The sequence below is a fragment of the Pinus tabuliformis genome, chromosome 6 (genome assembly GCF_031772625.1).
Source record: "Pinus tabuliformis cultivar Carrire ecotype Pingquan chromosome 6, CPIR1, whole genome shotgun sequence".
Lineage (NCBI taxonomy): Eukaryota > Viridiplantae > Streptophyta > Pinopsida > Pinales > Pinaceae > Pinus > Pinus tabuliformis.
Genome location: NC_142292.1, coordinates 1,380,529,251 through 1,380,535,858, shown reverse-complemented (window position 1 = coordinate 1,380,535,858; position 6,608 = coordinate 1,380,529,251).

Genomic DNA, 6,608 nt, shown 5'->3' with positions numbered 1-6,608 from the left:
TCTCTTGGGCAAACCAGTCAAGAAATAAATGTCCTCTAGCTCGATTTTGAGCCGGTGGCCACCAATAATGAAACACTGGTCCTATATATTCCACCTTTCTACTAGCCATTGCAAAAAGTATACTTGGGCCCTCATGCCAGGTATGGCCCAGAATTTAAATAGTCTACATGCTCTCAATGCATCCAATGAGGGTTGATGATTTATTGTGGCAAGGTCCACATCTTCATGCTCCCATTATGGCCAAATGAGCATTTTGTATATCCTACATTGCACAAATGGCGGATTAGAACATTTTAGTTCAAAAAAAATTTGGGTGGAAATGGAAAAATTGCAGTTTTAAAACCTATTTCGCGGGGTCTGCACCCGCCAGTTAGGGACAGTGCATAGGTCTGCACTCTTCCTGAGCAACAGGTGCGGGACTCTGGCTCTTTCCTTTGTAGAAAAAAGTTGGGGTCTGCAGGTTTCGCATGTTGCACCTGTGGACCCCCGCGAACATTTTTTTAAAATAATTTTTCCCTAAAAAATCAAAATGGAAGCCTAAAAACGAAATGCAAACAGTTTAAATGCAAGATAAAGGTGATGTGGATTACCTGGAGCTGACGGTTTTCGATTCCAACGGACGGATTTTCCGCAATCTTCATAGGAAGTTTCTTACCCAAAAGCTCTCTCTTCTCACTCTGAAGTCAAACGGTAAAAATGAATTTACAAAAGCCCTTTTTATAAGCTTTTTTGAATAAATGAATTTTCAATTTGTTTATTTTTCACTTTAAAAAGGTAACTTTTTGATGCATTTTTATTTATTTTAAACAGGTATGAGTACTGTTTGGTTTTTGTGCAGAATATTGGATTTTTCAAGGAAAATTGATCATTTTCAACAAAAAACATTGGAGTCCTCTTTAAGCTCTTTTTTGACTCGTAAAACATGAAAAGATTGCCAAGTTTTTCTTTTTAAGCTCGTTAAAATGGAATTAAAAGGACGGTCCACTTACAGCTCTTTTCTGACCGTATAAACATGAAAAGATTGTCGGGCTTTTGTCATTTCAAGTTCGATATTGGTTATAAAATGACGTGTCATTGATCGCTTTTTTACTTTTTCATATCAGAGACACTAATTATGAAAGTACTCCTTGATCGTAATGGTCAAGCGGTTCTATCAAGTATTATTTTATACTTTTTCGGGCTTGGGAGACACAAATTTACGAAAAATGACAACCATGGAGTTTTCTTAAGTTTTTCTTCTGACTCCCTAAAATTGAAAAACATCGAGTTTCTCCTATACTGGACTCGTTAAAATTTAACAGTAAAGGACCTATTCAATTTTAAACAGGAACAAACCACTCCTTCTTAGGGTTCGAATTTTAAACTAAGTTGGACTCATCCGAAGGATGAGCTTATACCCAAGAAAATGTTGTCCTCCTCAAGATTGTCAAAATAAAGAGGTACTTGCCAGAAATGGTGGGGGAAAAGAGAGAAAAAAGAACTTGTTTGTTATACTTTGTGTTTTAGAAAAGCATTTAACCACTCTTGAACACGACACTTTTTGTTCACCTGGGTTGGGAAATCCTTTGCCTAACAATTAATCAAACCATATTGAAAGTCTTCAGCCGGTTTCTGGGTATTAGCTTTGGGTCAATTGTCGCCAAACCATCTGCAGTGTCGTTATGTGTTCAAGAGGTCAGCTCGAATAAACCATTCATCTGCAAATTATCTGTCATCCATCTTGACCATCCCTGAGTTAGACGTTGCCAAATATATTTCTTCAAACTTAATCTATGATTTCGTGTTGTGCGCTTGCCTATGACGGATCGCTTTCTATCGACTACAGCTCATTATCTAGAAAGATGATCTAGAAATCGTCAGTACCTTGGAATCTGCATGCCTCAATGGCAGGTTTCTTGCCTTCAATTATAGGTTGCATCATTGACCTTCGATCAAAGGATTCTATGACATGTTCGACATCAGCTCATCCATTCACATTTCATGGATTGTACTGAGTACTTTGAGAGCCATTAACATTACTGGTGGTTTCTCTCACACTTGTTAATAGTTCACATCATTGACTGGTAATCAAGTGGTTTCTACCATGTTCGACTTCGACACGTTCATTCACATGGATAGAATCGTACTAGTTCGGGAAGCAGAAATCAAGACCCTGGATCTAGTTTCCACCATCTAGGCTGCGAGGAGTTTTGTTATTCATTATACAGTGGACTATTCATAAACAAATGGTTGCACCCATACTGTGTCTACATATGTCTATACTTGTGATGTAGTACAAAATCATTCCTATATCAGAGCAGTTTAGTTAGTTTTCTAGTCAGTTTTTATCTGAGTATGGGAATGCCTACCTCAGCAATGATATGTTCACATATATATATATATATATATATATATATATATATATATATATATATGTATTGGATGTTTTTACAGGTTCCAACCAGGGTGTCCATAGGATGATCCTTGAAATGATAAAGTATTTCACTCTTCCTAGATGACAAATGTTATCCTCATCTATTACAAACTTCACACTTTAGGGGGCAATCTGTTGCAAAAAATATTGTCACCATGACATTCTGCAATCGGTGTGAGTCTATCACCACTCATACTTTCCTCCTTTGCAAGTCTTAAACCTCAGTTCTTCATGTCAAGCCTTGAAAAATAAGAGAAAGCCCTTAAAAGTCTCTAAAACTCTGGTTTCGCACTTTCTCTTAGCATTACCCGCGGTCCCGCACCTACTGGTCATGTCCCCTACATACCTGACCACTCTGTCTCTGTGTAATGGGTGTGGACCCCTGTAAAAGTCAAAAAGGCGCAAGTACATTCTTAAAAACTCACTTTGAGTCATTTCTGGAAACTTCTAGAAGGAATCTTGAGGTGGCAAGTTCGCTCCTTTAAGGTTCATGCATCCCATACCTTAAGGAGCTAACCCCTTGATGTGAGGAGCTTATCCCTTTGAAGGAGGACTCTATCCCTTCATAGGTGGACCTGTAACCTCCTTCCTTTACACTATAAAATGAAGCATTGGGCTGGTTACTAAGGAGGTTGAAAGCTGAACATTTTTCGAGGTGAAATGTTGTTGGAATTTAGTCTTCCTAATTGAGCTTGAGAGGAGAGATTACATACCTTTTTTGATCTCATTGGGAAGAGTGTGAGGCTTGTCAAAGTAGAGGAGATTCCTGTTTGGACCTTGGGAGGAGCTTGTACAACATCAAGGCACCAAAGGTTGTAAAGTTCTTCTATTTTCAAAGTTAATACAATCAATTTTATTTTTCTCAATAAGTTGTGTTTTATGGTTTATTTCATGGATTCCTTGATCACCATGATGAATATGATTTATTATATTAGCTATGAAGTGTTATTTGATGTGTGTTTGTTTGTGATTGCAGGTTCTCAAAAGGAAACTCGTTCCGATGGTCAAAGTGTGGCTGCCACAAACTAGCGTTGGACTTAAGGTAGGGTCTAAAACACCTCTTAGTTTTTTATTAATAAATCGCAATATATTTAGAGAAAGGTAGATTTGCTTGTCCTGCTTGTTGCTAGATATCTGTTGATACTAGGGAGATCGGTCTTGTCTGCAAGAATGATTTATCTGGCCGACAATATCCTGTTGGGATGATCTGGGTTTGTGGTGTGGGCGGCTCCCATTGGAATTTCCCAAATCACCTACTCATGCACTGGTATATTTTGATCGAAAGTCTTAATGGGTTCACTCCAATAATCACAAGTAAACTAGATGGACGAGTCTGGCTAGGAGGAAAATCCAAGAAATATTTTGTTAAATATGCCTATACTCTTTTAATAAAGAACCCCTCCCCCCCTTCCCTTTAAATTATGGGGAAAAATTTCGCATGACAGTGGACTTCCTAAGGTCAACATATTCTGCTAGGAATTGGTCCACAAGAAAATCTTTACGGCATAGAACTTAAAGAAGAGTAAAACCAATGGTCCCTCCCATTATGTTATGTGTGGTAACGTGGAGGAATCCATCAAGCATTTATTTTTCCATTTCTCCTTTGTTGTGGATGCATGGAACTATGCCCCAACACCTTTGGCTTCCATTCCCCAAATTGCGATGACTGGAGTGACATGTTTATTCATTGGAAACATAAATATCCTTATTCCCCAAGCTCTCTGTTAAGGCATTGTTGGATGGAAATTCCTATGTGTTGGTCAAGATGGTTGTGTCGTAATCAGGCTATTTTTCAAAATTAGCGCCATAATTTTGAAACTGCTACAATAAAAGAATGACGCCTCTCTTTGAGGTTATCTCTTCACGGGGCTTCGATGCTTCGAATATGAAAGAGATGACTAGCTCTGAAAAATATTGGCTCAAGATCTCCAACTCCAACCTCAAAGCTCCTCTTTTAAAGTCTTATGGTCCTCCATCCTTCTGTATCAGACTGAAAGGTGATGAATTTATTGAATGGCAAAGGAAAGTTGAGAACAGTCAACTATATTTTTATGGAACTTCAAAAGGTAACCCCGGGGAGGCTAGAGCGAAAGGGGTAATTGTTAACCTCGAAGAAAAATAGAAGTAAAGTACACATGGGGTCTTGGCATTGCGACAAATAATCAAGCGGAAGCCCTTTCTCTTTGGCAGGATCTGAAAATAAATTTGGCTAATGGTATCAAAATATTGTCTATAGTTTGTGATTCCATGATGATTATTCAAAATGTGTGAAGCTCCTCGAGAACGCCAATCTTCTCGATGATGAAACCTCCTCAATCATGGCAAGGATTATTTATTTGTTAAAAAAAAAAAAAATGTTAACTTGTTCCATGTGTTACGTGCCAATAACCACATGGCGAATGGTCATGCCAATGCGGGGGTGATGCTGGAACAAGGTAGTTTATGTATAAATCAAAACATAACCTCATGTTACATCCCCTAATCTGTAGCATCAGGCCAATGTTGTTCGACGAGGGTACGAGTCTTCAAAGAATTAAGTTGGTAGTTAAGATGGTTAGCTCCTCGAGGTTCCTTCACAGTGCTTTGGAAGCAGGGTTGGTAGGTTGTGAGTTAAGGAATAGGTGTGGTGCCATTGGAATGCAGATCATGTATGAGGACAGGTGGGCATCGAGATTTTGGTTACTCACCAAGACATGCAATATGGCTATACCTGTTGAGGAAAATGGTACCATCGCATTAAGATCCTGGTTATTTATGGTGGTGGAAAATATGGAGAGAACTTTCCTTGACAAGACTCTGAATCGTCTTGCATTTATGAAGGATAAGATTGGGAGGAATGTTGGGGTTTAACAAGTTATTATATATTGTAGCTTGCTCCAGTCAGTTAATCAAAGGATCATTATTGTTTAGAGGTGGATTTCTATGAAGATGGCCTCTGCACGTAACGGTAGTGGGGGAGGATTAGGGTTCAGAAGCTTGGGGTCTGGTCATGACAGTGGTGGAAGCGTCGAGAATTTGGTGGAGAATTCTTGTAAACAAGTTATAAAGGATATCGTTAAGGAAATTAACAAAAATATGGTTGTTATCTATGCTCAATTATCTGGATTGGGTAAAGATTTGGAATTATTGCAGAAGACAATGGAAGGCCTATGTATAGATGTGTTGAGTGTAGAAAAGAAGGTGGATAGCATCGAAATTAAGGTGGAAACTGTGATTTTTGGGATCTTAAAGAATTTTTCAGGGTTGGGGAAGCTACGATCTCCAATGTTGCTCGTGCTGAGGTTACTGTTGCTGAGCGGGTCTTGAATGATGAAAAGGACGTCGCAGACGAATTGAAAACTACTATGGATGAACCTGTGAGTGATGAACCTGAGCCTGGTTGTAGCTGAAATATTTACGTTTTAATTTTATTTATATATGTTATGATGATGTATAGAATATAGTGGTGTTTTCTAGAGAGTCTACAATTATATTTATGTTCTAAGACTATAATTAAATAATGACGGTAGCAAGAAGGTCCCTATCCAATGTAAATCAATGAAAATTGCAGAGAGCAAAAACTTGAATTTTGTATGGGACCTGGCCCTTTTCCAGTTTATATAATGAAAATTCTACCCATTTTTTTTAAACAAATAATCTTTGGGTTTGCATGTAGCTTTTGAAATGTTTCCCTAAATGCAGTAGCAACTGTACTGGCTTTAAAAGGATGAGATAATGCACAAACGTGTGCCTACTTGGTAAGTCTATCAACTACCACCATGATGAAACTCTTTCCTTCAGACTTTGAGCAAACCTATGATAAAATCCATTAAGACCTCCTCCCAACACTAGCATGGAATGGCTAAAGGTTGTAACAGACCCGGGGTCTTAATTGTCTCAATTTTATTTTGTTGGCAAACCAAACATTCTTCGACAAACTTCTGAATATTATATTAAAGGCCATCCCCAAAAAAATCCTTCTTAATCCTATGGTAAGTTTTTAAATATCTTGAGTGCCCTCCTAAGGGGGAGTTGTGCAATTCCAAATTAATCTTTTGCTTGAGTTGGGAATTCTTACAAAGATATAAGAAATATTTGTACAATAATGAATCATTTTTCCTGCTAAATGTATCATATGTATTGGGATCTTGCTACAACTTTTGAATGAGTGTCCACACCTCTTCGTCATTCTTCCATTCATCCCTTACTTCATTTA